Source organism: Procambarus clarkii, chromosome 52 (genome assembly GCF_040958095.1).
Source record: "Procambarus clarkii isolate CNS0578487 chromosome 52, FALCON_Pclarkii_2.0, whole genome shotgun sequence".
In the NCBI taxonomy this organism is placed as follows: Eukaryota; Metazoa; Arthropoda; class Malacostraca; order Decapoda; family Cambaridae; genus Procambarus; species Procambarus clarkii.
Genome location: NC_091201.1, coordinates 32498309 through 32521717, shown reverse-complemented (window position 1 = coordinate 32521717; position 23409 = coordinate 32498309). Strand labels below are relative to the sequence as shown.

At 50.7% G+C, this 23409-nt stretch overlaps 1 protein-coding gene across 3 annotated transcripts in view; it reads left to right on the top strand.

Annotated features, from left to right (window-relative positions):
* The window catches only part of LOC123763481 (mucin-22), a 355540-nt gene that overhangs the window by 193307 nt on the left and 138824 nt on the right, over positions 1-23409 (top strand). Inside the window, exon 1 of one of the 3 annotated variants that reach the window (XR_011222737.1) lies at positions 5306-10249. The exons of the other annotated variants lie outside the window; for them this stretch is intronic. The gene's annotated coding sequence lies outside the window, so the exon portion shown is untranslated. Of the gene's footprint in view, positions 1-5305; positions 10250-23409 lie in introns of those variants that run through there. 3 annotated transcript variants of the gene reach the window in all.

The following is a 23409-nucleotide window of genomic DNA, read 5'->3' as shown; positions in this document are numbered from 1 at the left end:
AACTCACAGATACTTCACTATCTCAGACAACTCACAGATACTTCACTATCTCAGACAACTCACAGATACTTCACTATCTCAGACAACTCACAGATACTTCACTATCTCAGACAACTCACAGATACTGCATTATCTCAGACAACTCACAGATACTTCACTATCTCAGACAGCTCACAGATACTTCACTATCTCAGACAACTCACAGATACTTCACTATCTCAGACAACTCACAGATACTTCACTATCTCAGACAACTCACAGATACTTCACTATCTCAGACAACTCACAGATACTTCACTATCTCAGACAACTCACAGATACTTCACTATCTCAGACAACTCACAGATACTTCACTATCTCAGACAACTCACAGATACTTCACTATCTCAGACAACTCACAGATACTTCACTATCTCAGACAACTCACAGATACTTCACTATCTCAGACAACTCACAGATACTTCACTATCTCAGACAACTCACAGATACTTCACTATCTCAGACAACTCACAGATACTTCACTATCTCAGACAACTCACAGATACTTCACTATCTCAGACAACTCACAGATACTTCACTATCTCAGACAACTCACAGATACTTCACTATCTCAGACAACTCACAGATACTGCATTATCTCAGACAACTCACAGATACTTCACTATCTCAGACAGCTCACAGATACTTCACTATCTCAGACAACTCACAGATACTTCACTATCTCAGACAACTCACAGATACTTCACTATCTCAGACAACTCACAGATACTTCACTATCTCAGACAACTCACAGATACTTCACTATCTCAGACAACTCACAGATACTTCACTATCTCAGACAACTCACAGATACTTCACTATCTCAGACAACTCACAGATACTTCACTATCTCAGACAACTCACAGATACTTCACTATCTCAGACAACTCACAGATACTTCACTATCTCAGACAACTCACAGATACTTCACTATCTCAGACAACTCAGTCTACACCGATTCGGCCAGCTTCTTCCCACTGGAACACGTCTTGAGTTCAGGACTGCCCTGGGTGAACTGATTCATGTCAACCAACATACCATCACTTCTGAGGAGAAAAATGTGATTATTAAGAAGGAAACTACTCAGGAGTCAGTAAGTCATCGGGAACAGAAAAAGGGGTCGGGTGCGCTCGACAGATGGCGTCGACATCATCACACTTCGTTTATCCTGGCCCTTACTATAGCCTGTCTCTCACTCTGTCCCCTCCCTCATTCAACCCCTCCCACTTTATTCCCTCCCTCACTTTACCTTTCCCTCACAACCCTCTCTCACTCTATCCCTTCCTCCCTCCCTCCCTCACGCTACTCACATGAACGTGACGCAGTGAATGCTTCACCATCCCCCCCTCCCTACCCCCTCTTCCCCCCCCCCCCCCCCGGCCTCTTCTTTCTCTCCTAATGTCGCCAATTAACGATTATCGAATTTTATTCTTTTTGTGTTTTTCATTCATTAGAAGTCTGGAGGAGGGCATCTTAGGAAGGGCCCGGGAGGGGTGGGGGGGGGGGGGTGGTCCTTGGAGCGTGGTTGATCACAGTGGTTCAGTTGGGCAGTTGACGAGGCTGGTTGAATGGTCGGGAGTTTCGTACCTGAAATTAGTTCGCATAATGGAGAACTAATTTCCTGTTCCTGCGACGGCGCTGGAACCAATCGTATTGGCGTATGCCTTTCCATTGGAGACTTTCAGCGCCGTGGAGAGGGGGGGGGGACCTGCTGCATGGGTAACAGCTTCTCCTCCGTATCAGCCTACCCTGGCTTTGCGCCCTGGTGAGGCCACTCCAGACCGACAACCAGAGCGCAACTCCATAGTCTCCTGAGACTGATGGACGCCTGCTCATAATGGAGTCCGGACTGATATTGTTATGGTTGTTAGCGAGGGAGTTTGGTGTTTCTTAGTAAGACAAGAGTAGTTTCTGGTGATTAGATGGTGGGCTGAATTGCTTGATTGGTTTGACTGAACTGATTGGCTGGATGATTGAACTGACTTGTTGTTTGATCGATGATTGATTGATAAGTTACCTAAATAATAAGTAGAATGCGATTATTTGTTTTTTTCTATTTTTATTTGGTTGCTTGATACAACTGATTGATTAATGGGATGAATTTGTTAGCTCAAATTATTTGTTGATTAAGTTCACTGAATAACCAAATTGAATTTAATTGTTATGCAGTATATTACGACGTTGTCATGTTCTTGACTAGAAACCGTTCACGCCGGCGTGTTATAGGAGAACCTGCCCACAATGGTGATATATAGACCGGGATGACCACTGGAGCACCGGGATGACAACTGGAGCACCGGGATGACCACTGGAGCACCGGGATGACCACTGGAGCACCGGGATGACCACTGGAGCACCGGGATGACCACTGGAGCACCGGGATGACCACTGGAGCACCGGGATGACCACTGGAGCACCGGGATGACCACTGATTGACAATTGAGAGGCGGGACCAAAGAGCCAAAGCTCAACCCCCGCAAGCACAATTGGGTGAGTACACACACACACACACACACCAAGACCGTCAGTAGTTTTAAAGCGTTATATGACAAAGAGTGCTGGGAAGACGGGACACCACGAGCGTAGCTCTCATCCTGTAACTACACTTAGGTAACAGGGTCTGGAGTGGCCTCACCAGGGCGCAAAGCCAGGGTAGGCTGATACGGAGGAGAAGCTGTTACCCATGCAGTAGGTCCCCCCCCCCTCTCCACGGCGCTGAAAGTCTCCAATGGAAAGGCACACAAGGAGACTTGATTACAGAAAAGGGGACTACAGAAGGATAAGGGACTACCTGGGAGAAGTGCAGTGGGAGGAAGAACTTAGAGGAAAAACAGTGCAAGGTATGATGAACCAAGTCATATTGAAATGCAAGGAGGCTGAAGATAGATTTATTCCAACAATAAAGGAAAAAAGCAGGAGGGAATATAATAACCCATGGTTTAATAGACAGTGTCAGGAAGCAAAGGTGAGAAGCAGGAGGGAGTGGAGGAAGTACAGAAGACAAAGGACAGAGGACAACAGGATTAGATGTAACAGAGCTAGGAATGATTACATTAACATAAGACGAGTGTCGGAAAGAAATTATGAGAACGATATTGCAGTCAAAGCGAAAAAGCAACCAAAATTACTACATAGCCATATAAGAAGGAAGATGTCGGTAAATGACCAAGTGACAAGACTGAGGAAAACAGAAGGGGCATATACAGAAAGCGACAAGGAAATCTGCGAGGTACTGAATGCAAAATTCCATGGAGTGTTCACAACCGAGCCTGAGCAGCTCCCATTGTTAGAAGAGATTACCCAAGATGAAAGACTATCGGATATAGAGGTGACAGCAGAGGATGTAATGAAACAGTTGACAACACTGGATGCAAATAAAGCTGTTGGACCAGACAAAGTATCACCGTGGATACTCAAAGAGGCAGCGCAGGCTCTCAGCGTGCCTCTGGCAATGATCTTTAATGAGTCACTTATGTCGGGTGAATTGCCCAGTTGCTGGAAGGAGGCAAATGTCGTACCGATTTTCAAAAAGGGTGATAGGGAGGAGGCACTTAACTACAGACCTGTATCACTGACAAGCATCCCCTGCAAAATACTTGAAAGAATAATTAGGCTAAGACTTGTTGAGCACCTGGAGAGCATTGGGTTTGTAAACAAGCACCAACATGGGTTCTGGACAGGGAAATCATGCCTAACAAACCTTTTAGAATTCTATGATAAAGTAACAAGGATAAGGCAGGACAGAGAAGGCTGGGCAGACTGCATATTTCTTGACTGCCAAAAGGCCTTTGATACGGTACCGCACATGAGACTGCTATACAAACTTGAGAGGCAGGCAGGAGTAAGCGGAAAGGCCCTAGTATGGGTGAAGAACTACCTAACAGGAAGGAGCCAGAGGGTAATGGTAAGGGGCGAAAAGTCGGACTGGCGAACAGTAACAAGTGGAGTACCTCAAGGATCGGTGCTGGGACCAATCCTCTTTCTAATTTACGTAAATGATATGTTTACAGGAGTGGAATCATACATGTCAATGTTTGCAGATGACGCAAAATTAATGAGAAGAGTTGTGACAGACGAGGATTGTAGGATCCTCCAAGAGGACTTAAACAGGCTGCAGAGATGGTCAGGGAAATGGCTACTGGAGTTTAACACCAGTAAATGTAAAGTTATGGAAATGGGATCAGGTGACAGGAGACCAAAGGGACAGTACACAATGAAGGGGAACAGCCTACCTGTAACGATTCGAGAAAGAGACCTGGGAGTGGATGTGACACCTAATCTAACTCCTGAGGCACATATAAATAGGATAACGACAGCAGCGTACTCTACACTGGCGAAAATTAGAACTTCATTCAGAAACCTAAATGAGGAAGCTTTTAGGGCGCTTTACACTGCCTACGTGAGACCCGTCTTAGAGTATGCCGCGCCATCATGGAGCCCCCACCTGAAGAAACACATAAAGAAACTGGAGAAGGTTCAGAGGTTTGCGACGAGGCTTGTCCCAGAGCTACGAGGGATGGGATATGAAGAGCGGCTGAAGGAACTGAACCTTACGACACTAGAGAAAAGAAGGGAGAGAGGAGATATGATTGGGACATATAAAATACTCAGGGGAATTGACAAAGTGGAAATAGATGAAATGTTCACACGTAATAATAACAGAACGAGGGGACATGGGTGGAAACTGGAAACTCAGATGAGTCACAGAGATGTTAGGAAGTTTTCTTTTAGCGTGAGAGTAGTGGGAAAATGGAATGCACTTGGGGAACAGGTTGTGGAAGCAAATACTATTCATACTTTTAAAACTAGGTATGATAGGGAAATGGGACAGGAGTCATTGCTGTAAACAACCGATAGCTAGAAAGGCGGGATCCAAGAGTCAATGCTCGATCCTGCAAGCACATATAGGTGAGTACATATAGGTGAGTACACACACACACACACTGAACACACACACACACACACACACTGAACACACACACACACACACACACTGAACACACACACACACACACTGAACACACACACACACACACTGAACACACACACACACACACACACTGAACACACACACACACACACTGAACACACACACACACACACTGAACACAAAATGAATCCCGGAATTAATCAGTCAATTGAATCGAGCGAGAGCGTGTGAGGGGCGAGTATGGGAGAGGGAGGCGGGTGAGGGAGGGCCGGGGCGCGTGTGCGACCCCTCGTCACTGAGGCCTCCAGCACGGGGCCGAGGCAGCTGCCGCCTGGGACGCGCCAGGAACACACGCCCCGCGCCCCGCTCCCTTCCCTCACTCCAGCCACCGCTTCCAGTGTGTCACCTGCTCTCCAGTGTCACGCGTCGCGTCCCCCACACTGGCAAGTGCCACGTACGTGTGTCTTGAAGTGGCCAGTGTGGAGTAGTGAATAGTGTGGTCAGTGATACGGCGGGGTGCTGTGGGTGGTGAGGGGGGAAGTGTGTGATTAATGTGGATTAATTAGTGACTGGAGCAGATGTTGGTGTGATAAGCAAGAGTCCCGCGTGCAACCCGGCCTAATGCTCACTATAACTGCAACGACGGGGGAATATAGTGCAATAATAACGAGTGAACGAGACGTGGTTTAATTAATGGAGAAAGGCAGCCACGCCAGGTGAAGTGATTGACTGGTGAGGAGTACACAAGCACCAGCCACAGCCAGGTGCCGCCTGGTGCCAGGGATGCTGGGATGCAGACCAGGCGGAGAGTGTCACCATGCTGGTGCCTTTAGTGCCACCGGGTCACCATAAGGTGGTGCCGGCCAGGCTTCCGTGTGGCATGAATAGTGTTGAGGGGCTGACAACGTGAGTGAGGGGAGTGAAGGTGAGGGGTTGTGGCCCTCAACTCTACAAGACCCCCAAGGCTCTCCTTGTGCCCCCCCCCCCCCCCCGTAACCCTTGGTCAATAATTAATCAGTGAGCGATGTCTGGCAGGAGAGGCTTGGGTCTGGCTGGTGCTCGTCCTCCGCCACGGGCTTCACCCACCTTATTTATGGCCGCCTCGCTAAATGTCCTGCCATAATTGCTCCGCTGTTACGGCCATTGTCATGTAACGCTAAACTCCTCCCATTACAGTGATACACGGAAGAAAAGATATAACGCCTATAATAAAGATATAATCCAGTTTGTGTTAACACACATCTCATGAGATGACTTTATCCTGTCATCAGCCGATTGGCTGACGATCTTCCAGGTAACTGTTGGGGGTAACTGTTGATGGCGTGGTGTTGTGCTGTGGTGAGCGCCGCCGTGTTCAACGTTGTGCAACAGTTTGACACCTAACCACCACCAGACGGTCCCTCTTCCCCCCCCCCCCCCCCACAGTCTGGCAGCCGCCCGCTCTCATTCACACACCTGGCCAGGGGAAGCTGCCCCCCACCTCTCATGCACTGCACGCAATACGACTGGACCATTATGATCAGTGTTAATATTGTACTAGTGGAAGGAAGCCAGTCGTGACGAGGTGGTTGTTAGGAAGGACAAACTTTATTCTCATTTTGTGCTTCGCCGCCTCCATTTGTCATGAAGTTGTCCTTAGGTGATATTCATTTCCTCGTGACTCGTGAATAACTAGTACAAAATGAATCCATATGACATACCAGTAAGTACAGAGGTGCTGTGGACGAGGACTATATGAGGTATGACGACCAGAGATGGTCTCATTATGACGTAAAACAAGTGAAACCTGTGAGAGCAGACCCTGCTGGAGCAGAGTAAGTGGTTGATCTGGGCGAGACCAACAACAAGAGCAGAGATCTTTAAAGGGCACCACCTCCACCACCACCACCACCACCACCACCACCACCACCACCACCACCACCACCACCACCACCACCATGGACTCTTGCGCCTCGTCGCCTCTGACACCTGGCAAGCCCCTCCACCTGGCTGACTTCCTTCCGTTCGAGCATGACGTCAGATTAGACGACACCGCTGAGTTCCTGGAGTGTTGCTCGCTCAACTACGGCCAGCCGAACACCATCACAGTGGTATCTGGGCCGCGGCTCGGTGCTTCACAATCTTCAGAGGAGTGCGAATTAGACGGGAGTTACTCCGAGTACATAGAGACACAGTGGGTCAAAGAGAGCGATGTTGACCAGGAGAGTTCCTGTAGACACGACGATTTGGATGATGTTGTTCACGATATTGGCAGCGACACGGAGAGCGTGGTTGTGAGCGCTCCGCTCCACGGCCCCACCAAGGTCAGGTGTGTGTGCGTGTGCAAAAAAAGGGGCTGCAAGTTTGTCAACAAGCCCTACGATGCTCACAGCATCCGGGAGTCGCCCGCTAGCAAGATGTCGCTCAGGTACAGAATGGTCACGTGGCTGACCACGTTTACACCACAAAAAGGAGCTCACAGCCCAACCACAGATCAAGTGGATGTTGGCTCCAAAGTCCATCCTGAAAAGAAATCTAAAATTATCCAAATGTTTAAATCGAGAAGGCTCCGAAGCAAAACGAACTCATTTGAGCCCGAAGTCCCTAGCTCTGTGGAGACCATCAGAAAGCAATTTACGGATCTCAGCGGGATGAAAAAACCAGCATTGCCTGGTGAGATGCGGCGCCTGAAACGGTGCCCGCACCAGGTGTCAGTACCCAGGTCGCTAACCGTGTTGTTTGGCCTCACGCTTATCTTGCTCGGGGTGACCTATGACCACGGGGTCAAACACGGCGTGGACAGCCTCCTGCAGAGCTGTTGGTCGTGGCTCAGGACCAGCTACATGAACTTCGGTGATGAGTTCGTCTCTTACAACAGTCTCTTCTTTAGAATAAGCAATAACGAGCGCCTATATGGCGAGCCGTATCCAAAATTTGGGCCCAACAACACCAAGAAAGTCAACGCCACGCGGTTTAAGGACGCCATCAGCCGCGTGGATCCCAAGTTCCTCTTCGTGTTGGAAGGGTTGAAGCTCTCCGTCCAGCTGCACTTCTTCAGCATCGACGAGACCTCAGACATGTCGACACCGCAGGTGATGGTCCACGACCGAGGTCCTCTCTTCTTCAGGATATCCTTCAAGAGAGCGGCTGGCCTGCATGTGCACTATATACCAGAGAGGTCCAACATGTCTCTCTCCACCTCATTTCAAATTTATGATCTAATGAAAATGATAATTTTGAGCAATGAGCTTCCATATTTTGGAATGCATATGCACGATTACCTCAAAACCACTCCATCAGCCCTTTTTAGTATGATTATTGATAATCTTAAGAAATTTAACGTGGACACCACGTTCCTGTCCAGTATTCAGGCTCAAATACAAAAAGGGAGAGTACGACGGGAGACAGAGGAGCAGGACACACCCGGGCCGCAGGAACCCGTCACGTCGACGCCAAAACCAACAAAGGCAACATTCGAACAGGCTACATCGAGCACGTTCACGCCTCCTCGGCTAAACTCTGAAGGCATCATAACGGAAAGATTAGAAGTCTCTCACCGGAACGCTAGTAGTCAAACTCTGGCCATTACACAGTTCGACCGAATAAGACGATCGACTGAAGAGCCGACAAGGAGAAGATCCGCCTGGAGATCCCTGGCCAAAATATCCAGCAAAATATTTTTGCCTCTTCCCTTGGACACGAAAAAAACGGTGCTGCTGCCCATGCCGTTCATAGAGAAGAACCTGACGCTGCGGTACCGCCACGCCGTCAGCGTGCTAGGGCTGCCGGGGTACCAGTTTGTCCTGGGTAACGACGTCACCAAGGGCGGCGCCTGGGAGCACCCACACCCAGACCTCTACCCGTCCTTGAGTTACTCCAGGGTCAAGGACGGAGACCCGCCTGACGACGCCTCCAACCAACACCAGCGACACAGATTCAACGAGAAGAGAAAACACCATCGCCATTCTAAGCATCAAAATTCTTTGGAAAGTGATAGTTATAGAAAAAGTTTTAACGAGGTGTTAGGCGTGGTGGACCTGGAGCCGCTGCTCCTGGACACTATAGGGAGGGTGATATTAATGGGGCGCCAGTTAGAACACTATCCCTTCTGGATATCTCCTCCACATTTTTTATCATTAACTGATAGTATAGATAATGTAAATAAATCGCGGTTTATACAAGATTCCTGGAACAATACGGGCTCCAGACTCTCGTTATTTCCCTCAAATCCCACTAATAAAAATATTCTGGTAGGGGTGGAGGGCGTGTCGGCCAACGAGACCCTTCACGGGTCCTTCATATACTACCACCCGATCCTCGGGGTGCCCATCAACGCCTCCCTAGCCGTCCAGGTGGGCGTCCGGCCGCCCGAGGGCATGCTGCACGCCCACAAGCTCGTCCCCATCATGTGGACCCGCATCCAGGTGGAGGAGATCCCACTCACGCTGTGGTACATGCTGTGGATGGCGTGCCATCTGCGGGAGACCATTATGGCCGCTCTGATCGGCACCGGCGTCCTATTCGTCACCTGCGGCCTCGCCTGCAGGAGGAGGAAGAGGAGGCCGCTGGAGGGTCCAAGTAGTGCCTAAGTTATTTTGAAAGTGGTGCCGAGGTTGTATCGCCAGAAGACGGGTTTCCTGATTTCGTGACGTTCAGGAAGTGGAGACCACTATTCTGTTGTCGCTAAGGCAGACAGCAACCCACAGACTTATTGAAGCTGTTGTGTGGGAAGCTATTCCTTGAGAACTCTCTATGTCTTCCCCCGTATTATACATCTTCCAGGTAATGAGTTTTGTAAGATTAAAAAAAAAAGATGAGACTCTCTGATCGACTCCCGTCAACTGTGGGAAAGGAGCGACCGAGGGAGAGTAATCCCGACCAGCCACTCTCCTCGACTCCTAAATTACCGGAGTTGGCTCATCACGACACTGGAAGACGGCCAGGGTCTCTCCGGAGCTCACAGAGGCCACCAATACCGGCCCCGCCGCCTCTAAATCTCAACGGGCTGGGCGTCACAGCAACGGCCAGGTGTCTGAACCCATACACCTGGGCCATTGTTCACCTCTGCCAGAAGGTGTTGGCCATATCTGACACCTCTCTCGGCCAGTTTGATCCGCACGGCAGTGAATTACACCAGGCCAGACCAGTGCCGGGCTCCCACACTGGACTAGCACCCGTCTAGGAGGCCGGAGGAAGCACTCGTAAGCCAATAAGACAGACATCTACAGACAGACAGTACGGCCCAGGTCACCCGCTCAACTCCACCACCACACACGCCTCTCTCTCTATGCCAGAAATTTGGTGAGTTATCCTCTCTTGTCTTTCTTGTGATAATAAATTACTAAGAGGTCTTTGAGTAGCAGGAGGGTCAGCAGGGAGGAGAGAGAGAAGGGGTAGAGATGATGGAGGGAGACAGACGAGGGAGGGAGGCGAGGCGAGGGAGACTGGTAAATGGCGGGGAAAAAGGAGAGAGGTGAAGATGGAGAGTGAAGGGGAAAGGGTCGTGGGGAATAGGTAGTTTCCAAGGGGTGAGGGCGTCCCCAACGAGTGGTGTGATTCCTCAACGGGTGAGGGCGTCCCTGAAGGGTAGGGTGATCACCAACGGGTGAGGGCGTCCCCAAAGGCTGGGGTGAGGTTGTCTCTGACGAGATAAATGATCTTAGGGCACCCCCAAGAAGTGAGGGAGTGGCCGTCCTCGAATGGAGGGCTAGGGTTTCTACAAAGGGTAGGGTGGGGGGGGGGGGGCTGTTGGCCCATAAGGGGTGGAGTGAGGTTGTCTACAAGGGTGGGATGAGGACGAACACAAGGGTGGGTCCGGCCGCATCTAGAGTATCCCCCAGTACCACTACACATCTTAAAGAAAACTAACACGAAACTGCAAGCAGTGCAAAATAAGGCGCTAAGGAGAGCAGCAAAACACCGTCCACCATATCATCAGACAATCCAGGAGCTCCACGAACTCTTGAACACACAGCCACTAAACATCAGACTGTAGCACCAAGCCATCAGGGTGTGGAACACCATCGAAATGTTGGAGGACCCAATGTTAGAAAGATTACTCCAAGATGAGACGCCCCGCTCCCACAGCTGGTGGCCCAAGATGAGACGCCCCGCTCCCACAGCTGGTGGCCCAAGATGAGACGCCCCGCTCCCACAGCTGGTGGCCCAAGATGAGACGCCCCGCTCCCACAGCTGGTGGCCCAAGATGAGACGCCCCGCTCCCACAGCTGGTGGCCCAAGATGAGACGCCCCGCTCCCACAGCTGGTGGCCCAAGATGAGACGCCCCACTCCCACAGCTGGTGGCCCAAGATGAGACGCCCCGCTCCCACAGCTGGTGGCCCAAGAGCCTCGATTCTCTAGATGAAAACCCCGCCCCACAGTACATAATACATAATAATACTCGGCCGACGTATGTAGGCCGAGTATTGCATTCTGGCTACTAGGTACAATATATATATATATATATATATATATATATATATATATATATATATACGTATACATATATAAATCAATAAATAATAATATTAAAATAAATAGCCTTAAACAGAACAACATGTGTGGAAGCATCGAAGTGTGTTTATATATGAATGCTACACAGTATTCATCTATAGACATCCATATATGGTGAAACACATGTGAAGAACCTCTCACACACTCACAGCTCCCTGACAAGAGGGAGCCAACTTAGCTCAGCTGCCAACACCCACACATCGTGTCAGCAAGGCGGACAGCCCGCCTGCTTTCATACCTCTCACTGTATTTCCACTTTTAAACTTACCTACACCTACGCCTCTTCTTCCTCTTTACTTAAAAATAAGTGGGAGCTGGGCGTCCACAAAGGGGTGGGTTGAAGGGGGTATCCACAAGGGCGGGGCGAGGGCGAGAATATATTGTATATGCGTACCATCTCTCACAGATAATAACTCATCATGATGACTCAAACATAGCAGCTGCTCCAGATATTCTGATCTGATAGGCGGGGAAATCACGGACACTCAAAAACCGGGAAGAAATTGAATAAAATGTTATGATTTGATTAGATCTGACATGTATATATCAAAACCGTCTACTGCTGTAAGGTGGTAATCACCAGAACAAAGTTGGGTTACCGTCACCTGTGGCAGGTGGCTACAGGTGACGGGTCTCCCAACCCTGAGCGCTGCTGCAGGTGGCTACAGGTGACGGGTCTCCCAGCCCTGAGCGCTGCTGCAGGTGGCTACAGGTGACGGGTCTCCCAGCCCTGAGCGCTGCTGCAGGTGGCTACAGGTGACGGGTCTCCCAGCCCTGAGCGCTGCTGCAGGTGGCTACAGGTGACGGGTCTCCCAGCCCTGAGCGCTGCTGCAGGTGGCTACAGGTGACGGGTCTCCCAGCCCTGAGCGCTGCTGCAGGTGGCTACAGGTGACGGGTCTCCCAGCCCTGAGCGCTGCTGCAGGTGGCTACAGGTGACAGGTGACGGGTCTCCCAGCCCTGAGCGCTGCTGCAGGTGGCTACAGGTGACGGTCTCCCAGCCCTGAGCGCTGCTGCAGGTGGCTACAGGTGACAGGTGACGGGTCTCCCAACCCTGAGCGGTGCTGCAGGTGGCTACAGGTGACAGGTGACGGGTCTCCCAGCCCTGAGCGCTGCTGCAGGTGGCTACAGGTGACGGTCTCCCAGCCCTGAGCGCTGCTGCAGGTGGCTACAGGTGACAGGTGACGGGTCTCCCAACCCTGAGCGGTGCTGCAGGTGGCTACAGGTGACGGGTCTCCCAGCCCTGAGCGGTGCTGCAGGTGGCTACAGGTGACGGGTCTCCCAACCCTGAGCGGTGCTGCAGGTGGCTACAGGTGACAGGTGACGGGTCTCCCAGCCCTGAGCGCTGCTGCAGGTGGCTACAGGTGACAGGTGACGGGTCTCCCAGCCCTGAGCGCTGCTGCAGGTGGCTACAGGTGACGGTCTCCCAGCCCTGAGCGCTGCTGCAGGTGGCTACAGGTGACAGGTGACGGGTCTCCCAACCCTGAGCGGTGCTGCAGGTGGCTACAGGTGACGGGTCTCCCAGCCCTGAGCGGTGCTGCAGGTGGCTACAGGTGACGGGTCTCCCAACCCTGAGCGGTGCTGCAGGTGGCTACAGGTGACGGGTCTCCCAACCCTGAGCGGTGCTGCAGGTGGCTACAGGTGACGGGTCTCCCAACCCTGAGCGCTGCTGCAGGTGGCTACAGGTGACGGGTCTCCCAGCCCTGAGCGCTGCTGCAGGTGGCTACAGGTGACGGGTCTCCCAGCCCTGAGCACTGCTGCAGGTGGCTACAGGTGACGGGTCTCCCAGCCCTGAGCGGTGCTGCAGGTGGCTACAGGTGACGGGTCTCCCAGCCCTGAGCGGTGCTGCAGGTGGCTACAGGTGACGGGTCTCCCAACCCTGAGCGGTACTGCAGGTGGCTACAGGTGACGGGTCTCCCAACCCTGAGCGCTGCTGCAGGTGGCTACAGGTGACGGGTCTCCCAGCCCTGAGCGGTGCTGCAGGTGGCTACAGGTGACGGGTCTCCCAGCCCTGAGCGGTGCTGCAGGTGCCATCTCTGCCACCACCGGGAACTGGGTCACGACCTCATCACTCCATTATTGAATGTGTGGTCATTAGATCCCTCAGACCTGCCGCCGGCTTGGGGATACCTGGAGCTCCGCCATTACTTGATCCACTCCCCGTGTTCTTGCGGATATCTTTGTGATCCATGGGGTTCTCTTTGTACATACACCAGCGGTTTCTATAATCAATCTACTGGTTTCTGTACCCATAAAGGCGGTCTCTATAACCACATCAGCGATATATGTGAGAACCCTTGGCACTGATTATACCAGCCATCCTAAGGATTATATTAGAAATTAATATAATCTCGAAATTAAACCAAATACCTACAAGGATTTATTATATCTACCAGCCACAAAGGATGGTATAACCAAGTGAACGGTGTTACCATTAATCCCCCGGGGGGGGGGGGGGGGCGGGGACCACGTCCACAGAGATTGTTGAGCCTCACTCATCTGGTAGCCAATTAGAGACAAGCGCACGTGTTAAAGGTGTGGCCGTGGTTCTGACGCATTGGCTCACATCTCCAGGGAGAGGGAGGACGGTGTGTGGGAGAGTGGGAAGTGGAGTGTGTGAGAGAGGAGGGTCGTATGTGGGAGAGAGGAGGGTCGTATGTGGGAGAGGAAAGTGTATATAAGAGAAGGGAAGTGAACTATCAGTGGGAAAGCGTCAAGCCATTATGACTATATAGCACTGGGAAGGGGTCAGGATAAGGATTTTGGGATGGGATGAGGGGGGGAGGGAGGAATGGTGCCCAACCACTTGGACCATCGGGGATCGAACGCCGACCTGCGAGAAGCAAGGCGGTTACTGTACCAACCAGTCCCAGTGGAAGACTGAAGTACGTACATAGAGAGTGAAAAGTTTAAGAATGTCATCTGGGTGTCTCAAGACGTATCGTATCCAGGCAATAGTTGTTTTATTAAGACTTTATGTATACAAAACAAATGTCTCGCCCTAGACCCATCGGAAGCGAGGTGAACCATATATAAGTGACTCGGGAGATAATTACTAGCTGAACACACTAAAGGAACCCATAGTGAAGATCAGATACTTTGTTACGCTAGAGGGTACCTTACCTTGAGGTGCTTCCGGGGCTTAGCGTCCCCGCGGCCCGGTCGTCGACCAGGTACAAGACACTTGCTAAGTCTTCTTAACACAGCTTATCTTAAGTCTTATTCTACTAGTTTCCCTGGAACACGACCCGCCATTCTCTTTACAAACTGGTCCCCAATTAACAATGAGTGAATTGGCGCGAACAGTTAAGAATTAGAGCCTTGTCGACCTTCCCTGCCCAGGGCTCTATCCCGCTCCGATATTTAAGATATTTTTAGTTAAAAATAGATTAAAACATTTCTAAAGACAGTTTACCAATTAAAATGATTTAAGTGACCGACATTCTCGAGGACTGGTTAAACTAGATAATGTTATGAAGATAAGGAAATAAAGTTGAGACAATGACACAAGGCCATACAGGAAGAAGCCACAGAGGCAGATCACCATAGACGTATGTTATCTATAATCTTTACAGTTGAAGGACTTTTAAGAATCACCAAAGTTGAGAGGAGAGAATGAGGCATTGGTGAGAGGAGAGGAGGACCAGGAGGAACAAGGAGGCTGGAGTCATCCAAGTTTGGGGTTGAAGGGAAGATGGACTTGTCCGTGTTGGGTAGGTGACCAACACAACGGTGTCGCCCTCAGGATGAACCAGTGGAGGTAGAGACCACGGGGAGGTAGAGACCACGGAGAGGTAGAGACCACGGGGAGGTAGAGACCACGGAGAGGTAGAGACCACGGGGAGGTAGAGACCACGGAGAGGTAGAGACCACGGGGAGGTAGAGACCACGGAGAGGTAGAGACCACGGAGAGGTAGAGACCACGGCTAGGTAGAGACCACGGCTAGGTAGAGACCACGGAGAGGTAGAGACCACGGCTAGGTAGAGACCACGGAGAGGTAGAGACCACATGGAGGTAGAGACCACGGCTAGGTAGAGACCACGGAGAGGTAGAGACCACGGGGAGGTAGAGAACACGGGGAGGTAGAGACCATGGGGAGGTAGAGACCACGGGGAGGTAGAGACCACGGGGAGGTAGAGACCACGGGGAGGTAGAGACCACATGGAGGTAGAGAACACGTGGAGGTAGAGACCACGGGGAGGTAGAGACCACGGGGAGGTAGAGACCACGGGGAGGTAGAGACCACATGGAGGTAGAGAACACGTGGAGGTAGAGACCACGGGGAGGTAGAGACCACATGGAGGTAGAGAACACGTGGAGGTGCTCTCATGAACTAGATAACAGTAACTCCACCGAAGAGAGAGCAAGATGAGAGAGAACTAGAGACCAAAGGATGACAGAGACCAAAGATAGTTACAGACAAGCAAGAATTAGATGAAAGAGAAACTAGACCCCAGATGAAATTAGAGCCCAGATGAATTTAGAGCCCAGATGAATTTAGAGCCCAGAGGAATTTAGAACCCAGAGGAATTTAGAGCCCAGAGAAATTTAGAGCTCAGGTGAATTTAGAGACCAGATGAATTTAGAGCCCGGATGAATTTAGATCCCAGATGAATTTAGAGACCAGATGAATTTAGAGCCCAGATGAACTTAGAGCCCAGATGAATTTAGAGCCCAGATGAATATAGAGACCAGATGAATTTAGAGCCCAGAGAAATTTAGAGCTCAGGTGAATTTAGAGACCAGATGAATTTAGAGCCCGGATGAATTTAGATCCCAGATGAATTTAGAGCCCAGATGAGTTTAGAACCCAGGTGAATTTAGAGACCAGATGAATACAGAGCCCGGATGAATTTAGAGCCCAGATGAATATAGAGACCAGATGAATATAGAGCCCAAATGAATTTAGAGCCCAGATGAATATAGAGACCAGATGAATTTAGAGCCCAGATGAATATAGAGACCAGATGAATTTAGAGCCCAGATGAATTTAGAGCCCAGATGAATTTAGAGACTAGATGAATTTAGAGCCCAGATGAATTTAGAGCCCAGATGAATTTAGAGCCCAGATGAATTTAGAGCCCAGATGAATATAGAGACCAGATGAATTTAGAGCCCAGATGAATTTAGAGCCCAGATGAATTTAGAGCCCAGATGAATATAGAGACCAGATGAATTTAGAGCCCAGATGAATATAGAGACCAGATGAATTTAGAGCCCAGATGAATATAGAGACCAGATGAATTTAGAGCCCAGATGAATTTAGAGCCCAGATGAATTTAGAGCCCAGATGAATTTAGAGCCCAGATGGGTTTAGAGCCCAGATGAGTTTAGAACCTAGGTGAATTTAGAGACCAGATGAATACAGAGCCCGGATGAATTTAGAGTCCAGATGAATATAGAGCCCAAGTGAATTTAGAGCCCAGATGAATTTAGTTACCAGATGAAGCTAGAGAACAGAGGAGCTAAAATGCAGAGATAGAGAGGGAGAGAGAAAGAGAGCTAGAGGCCAGAGAAAGTATCAGTGTCAGGATAATAGTGAACGACATTATATATAAGAATGCAGTGAGTAATAGTGCAAAGCGTCGACTTGATAGATTGATCCTCGTAGATGTTATTATAGTGACCATCAGTAAATGAAGACGTCTCTCAGGAAGTGATGACCACAGTTGGTGAACTGGTACAGAACACAGCCATCACAGAGAGCGGCACACACAACACAACAGGGGTTGGGAGCCTTCACGCCAGCACCAGTGAGGAGCAGTGTGAGGGGCACACAAGGATCACCACACTTCCCCTGGTAAACACGAGACACAGATGCCAGTGACTGGTCCTCACAGCGGACCAAAGGCACCAGAGATGTTTTGCAATTTAACGAAAGTTCAGCGGATTCATGGCATATTTAGTTTATCCTTCTAATGGGATTTTCACCATTTTGTGCAATATGTTTTGCTAATGTAAGTGTCATTGTTCTAATTGTTAGTCTAGGCTTATTACAGTTGTACATGTGTACACTCCAGCCACAGGTGTATAGCTTAACTTTCCAATATTGTTACTTTGGCTATAACTAGGGATTAAGTATCATTTATTTATTTTATTTATTTATTTTTATACATAAGAGTTCTTACATCCCTGTACAGCCACCGGCACACATAGCGTTTCCGGCAGGTCCTTAATACTAATTTTCCCCGGAATATGACCCGCCAAATCGTTTAACAACCAGGTACCCATTCACTGCTGAGTGAACAGTTAAGGATTGGCGTCCAATCACTCCTCCTAGGACAGGATACGAACCCGGACCAAAGCGCCAGGCGAGTGCTTTACCACTGCGCCACGGGGGTGTGAGAAGATGATAATGTATCCATGATAAACCAGACTCGTGTTGATCCCTGTATCATGACTGATGAAGCACACCAACAGTAATGAACAGTTCAGGTGGGAAACAACACACAAACTTGCATTCCCAAATAAGAATTAATATGCTAATACCAGAGCCGACAAGCATTGATATCATGACTAACTTACCACACTCCCATCCTCGCGTTATCATTAATTCTCTAGCTACCTTTTTCTTGTAGGTGGGGCGGGGGGGGGGGAAGATATATTTGGAATATATATCCCCCACTAAATATATCCTAAATCTTTAAAACTGAATGTCTGAATGTCAACATACGATGAGTAGGTTTATACTTCACCCAACGAAGTCTGCCCTTATGCACTCCCATCATACACTTAAATCATGTAAAATATTCGGCCCCGAGTCCGTAGACTTAAGCGTTTGTTTAAATATTAGTGTTTAGATTTAAACATCTTAAACATATGTTCAGATGACAGGTTTCTATTCTGGGCACAAATTTGTGGTTACAGAGATGGACATATTGTACTGGAGAAAAAAACAATGGTTACAGTGATTTCGGAAGGGTGTGTGTCAAGAGAGACAGGGAGGGTGTGTGTGTCAAGAGAGACAGGGAGAGTGTGTGTGTCAAGAGAGACAGGGAGAGTGTGTGTGTCAAGAGAGACAGGGAGAGTGTGTGTGTCAGGAGAGACAGGGAGGGTGTGTGTGTCAAGAGAGACAGGGAGGGAGTGTGTCAAGAGAGACAGGGAGGGTGTGTGTCAAGAGAGACAGGGAGGGTGTGTGTCAAGAGAGACAGGGAGAGTGTGTGTGTCAAGAGAGACAGGGAGAGTGTGTGTGTCAAGAGAGACAGGGAGAGTGTGTGTGTCAAGAGAGACAGGGAGAGTGTGTGTGTCAGGAGAGACAGGGAGGGTGTGTGTGTCAAGAGAGACAGGGAGGGAGTGTGTCAAGAGAGACAGGGAGGGTGTGTGTCAAGAGAGACAGGGAGGGTGTGAGTCAAGAGAGACAGGGAGAGTGTGTGTGTCAAGAGAGACAGGGAGGGTGTGTGTGTCAAGAGAGACAGGGAGAGTGTGTGTGTCAAGAGAGACAGGGAGGGTGTGTGTCAAGAGAGACAGGGAGAGTGTGTGTGTCAAGAGAGACAGGGAGGGTGTGTGTGTCAAGAGAGACAGGGAGGGTGTGTGTCAAGAGAGACAGGGAGGGAGTGTGTCAGGAGAGACAGGGAGGGTGTGTGTGTCAAGAGAGACAGGGAGAGTGTGTGTGTCAGGAGAGACAGGGAGGGTGTGTGTGTCAAGAGAGACAGGGAGGGTGTGTCAAGAGAGACAGGGAGGGTGTGTGTCAAGAGAGACAGGGAGAGTGTGTGTGTCAAGAGAGACAGGGAGGGTGTGTGTGTCAAGAGAGACAGGGAGGGTGTGTGTCAAGAGAGACAGGGAGGGAGTGTGTCAAGATAGACAGGGAGGGTGTGTGTCAAGAGAGACAGGGAGGGTGTGTGTGTTAAAAGAGACAGGGAGGGTGTGTGTCAAGAGAGACAGGGAGAGTGTGTGTCAAGAGAGACATGGAGGGTGTGTGTGTCAAGAGAGACAGGGAGGGAGGGTGTCAAGAGAGACAGGGAGGGTGTGTGTCAAGAGAGACAGGGAGGGTGTGTGTCAAGAGAGACAGGGAGAGTGTGTGTCAAGAGAGACAGGGAGGGTGTGTGTGTCAAGAGAGATAGGGAGGGTGTGTGTGTGTTAAAAGAGACAGGGAGGGTGTGTGTGTGTGTCAAGAGAGACAGGGAGGGTGTGTGTGTGTGTCAAGAGAGACAGGGAGGGTGTGTGTGTGTGTCAAGAGAGACAGGGAGGGTGTGTCAAGAGAGACAGGGAGGGTGTGTCAAGAGAGACAGGGAGGGTGTGTGTGTGTGTCAAGAGAGACAGGGAGGGTGTGTGTCAAAAGAGACAGGGAGAGTGTGTGTCAAGAGAGACAGGGAGAGTGTGTGTCAAGAGAGACAGGGAGGGTGTGTGTCAAGAGAGACAGGGAGGGAGTGTGTGTGTTAAAAGAGACAGGGAGGGTGTGTGTCAAGAGAGACAGGGAGAGTGTGTGTCAAGAGAGACAGGGAGGGTGTGTGTCAAGAGAGACAGGGAGAGTGTGTGTCAAGAGAGACAGGGAGGGTGTGTGTGTTAAAAGAGACAGGGAGGGTGTGTGTCAAGAGAGACAGGGAGAGTGTGTCAAGAGAGACAGGGAGGGTGTGTGTCAAGAGAGACAGGGAGGGTGTGTGTCAAGAGAGATAGGGAGGGTGTGTGTCAAGAGAGACAGGGAGGGTGTGTGTCAAGAGAGACAGGGAGGGAGTGTGTCAAGAGAGACAGGGAGGGTGTGTGTCAAGAGAGACAGGGAGGGTGTGTGTCAAGAGAGACAGGGAGGGTGTGTGTCAAGAGAGACAGGGAGGGAGTGTGTCAAGAGAGACAGGGAGGGTGTGTGTGTGTTAAAAGAGACAGGGAGGGTGTGTGTCAAGAGAGACAGGGAGAGTGTGTGTCAAGAGAGACAGGGAGGGTGTGTGTCAAGAGAGACAGGGAGGGTGTGTGTCAAGAGAGACAGGGAGAGTGTGTGTCAATAGAGACAGGGAGGGTGTGTGTGTGTTAAAAGAGACAGGGAGGGTGTGTGTCAAGAGAGACAGGGAGGGTGTGTGTCAAGAGAGACAGGGAGGGTGTGTGTCAAGAGAGACAGGGAGGGTGTGTGTCAAGAGAGACAGGGAGGGTGTGTGTCAAGAGAGACAGGGAGGGTGTGTGTGTGTTAAAAGAGACAGGGAGGGTGTGTGTCAAGAGAGACAGGGAGAGTGTGTGTCAAGAGAGATAGGGAGGGTGTGTCAAGAGAGACAGGGAGGGTGTGTGTGTGTGTCAAGAGAGACAGGGAGGGTGTGTGTGTGTGTCAAGAGAGACAGGGAGGGTGTGTGTCAAGAGAGACAGGGAGGGAGTGTGTGTGTGTCAAGAGAGACAGGGAGGGTGTGTGTCAAGAGAGACAGGGAGGGAGTGTGTGTGTGTCAAGAGAGACAGGGAGGGTGTGTGTCAAGAGAGACAGGGAGGGTGTGTGTGTGTGTCAAGAGAGACAGGGAGGGTGTGTGTCAAGAGAGACAGGGAGGGAGTGTGTCAAGAGAGACAGGGAGGGTGTGTGTGTGTTAAAAGAGACAGGGAGGGTGTGTGTCAAGAGAGACAGGGAGAGTGTGTGTCAAAAGAGACAGGGAGGGTGTGTGTGTCAAGAGAGACAGGGAGGGAGGGTGTCAAGAGAGACAGGGAGGGTGTGTGTCAAGAGAGACAGGGAGGGTGTGTGTGTCAAAAGAGACAGGGAGGGTGTGTGTCAAGAGAGACAGGGAGGGTGTGTGTCAAGAGAGACAAGGAGAGTGTGTGTCAAGAGAGACAGGGAGGGAGTGTGTCAAGAGAGACAGGGAGGGTGTGTGTGTTAAAAGAGACAGGGAGGGTGTGTGTCAAGAGAGACAGGGAGGGTGTGTGTGTGTGTCAAGAGAGACAGGGAGGGTGTGTGTCAAGAGAGACAGGGAGGGTGTGTGTCAAGAGAGACAGGGAGGGAGTGTGTGTGTTAAAAGAGACAGGGAGGGTGTGTGTCAAGAGAGACAGGGAGAGTGGTGTGCAGAGAAGGAGGTACAGGGGAAGGGGTGTGTGTCAAGAGAGCAGGGAGAGTGTGTGTCAAGAGAGACAGGGAGGGTGTGTGTGTGTTTAAGAGAGACAGGGAGGGTGTGTGTCAAGAGAGACAGGGAGAGTGTGTGTCAAGAGAGACAGGGAGGGTGTGTGTGTCAAGAGAGACAGGGAGGGTGTGTGTCAAGAGAGACAGGGAGGGTGTGTGTCAGAGAGACAGGGAGGGGTGTGTGTCAAGAGAGACAGGGAGGGTAGTGTGTCAAGAGAGACAGGGAGGGTGTGTGTCAAGAGAGACAGGGAGGGTGTGTGTCAAGAGAGACAGGGAGGGTGTGTGTCAAGAGAGACAGGGAGGGAGTGTGTCAAGAGAGACAGGGAGGGTGTGTGTGTGTTAAAAGAGACAGGGAGGGTGTGTGTCAAGAGAGACAGGGAGAGTGTGTGGTCAAGAGAGACAGGGAGGGTGTGTGTCAAGAGAGACAGGGAGGGTGTGTGTCAAGAGAGGACAGGGAGAGTGTGTGTCAAGAGAGACAGGGAGGGTGTGTGTGTGTTAAAAGAGACAGGGAGGGTGTGTGTCAAGAGAGACAGGGAGGGTGTGTGTAAGAGAGACAGGGAGGGGTGTGTGTCAAGAGAGACAGGGAGGGTGTGTGTCAAGAGAGACAGGGAGAGTGTGTGTCAAGAGAGACAGGGAGGGAGTGGTGTCAAGAGAGACAGGGAGGGTGTGTGTGTGTTAAAAGAGACAGGGAGGGTGTGTGGTCAAGAGAGACAGGGAGGGTGTGTGTGTGTGTCAAGAGAGACAGGGAGGGTGTGTGTCAAGAGAGACGGGAGGGTGTGTGTCAAGAGAGACAGGGAGGGAGTGTGTGTGTGTAAAGAGACAGGAGGGTGTGTGTCAAGAGAGACAGGGAGAGTGTGTGTCAAGAGAGACAGGGAGGGTGTGTGTCAAGAGAGACAGGGAGAGTGTGTGTCAAGAGAGACAGGGAGGGTGTGTGTCAAGAGAGACAGGGAGGGTGTGTGTCAAGAGAGATAGGGAGGGTGTGTGTCAAGAGAGACAGGGAGGGTGTGTGTCAAGAGAGACAGGGAGGGAGTGTGTCAAGAGAGACAGGGAGGGTGTGTGTCAAGAGAGACAGGGAGGGTGTGTGTCAAGAGAGACAGGGAGGGTGTGTGTCAAGAGAGACAGGGAGGGAGTGTGTCAAGAGAGACAGGGAGGGTGTGTGTGTGTTAAAAGAGACAGGGAGGGTGTGTGTCAAGAGAGACAGGGAGAGTGTGTGTCAAGAGAGACAGGGAGGGTGTGTGTCAAGAGAGACAGGGAGGGTGTGTGTCAAGAGAGACAGGGAGAGTGTGTGTCAAGAGAGACAGGGAGGGTGTGTGTGTGTTAAAAGAGACAGGGAGGGTGTGTGTCAAGAGAGACAGGGAGGGTGTGTGTCAAGAGAGACAGGGGGGGTGTGTGTCAAGAGAGACAGGGAGGGTGTGTGTCAAGAGAGACAGGGAGGGTGTGTGTCAAGAGAGACAGGGAGGGTGTGTGTCAAGAGAGACAGGGAGGGTGTGTGTGTGTTAAAAGAGACAGGGAGGGTGTGTGTCAAGAGAGACAGGGAGAGTGTGTGTCAAGAGAGATAGGGAGGGTGTGTCAAGAGAGACAGGGAGGGTGTGTGTGTGTGTCAAGAGAGACAGGGAGGGTGTGTGTGTGTGTCAAGAGAGACAGGGAGGGTGTGTGTCAAGAGAGACAGGGAGGGAGTGTGTGTGTGTCAAGAGAGACAGGGAGGGTGTGTGTCAAGAGAGACAGGGAGGGAGTGTGTGTGTGTCAAGAGAGACAGGGAGGGTGTGTGTCAAGAGAGACAGGGAGGGTGTGTGTGTGTGTCAAGAGAGACAGGGAGGGTGTGTGTCAAGAGAGACAGGGAGGGAGTGTGTCAAGAGAGACAGGGAGGGTGTGTGTGTGTTAAAAGAGACAGGGAGGGTGTGTGTCAAGAGAGACAGGGAGAGTGTGTGTCAAAA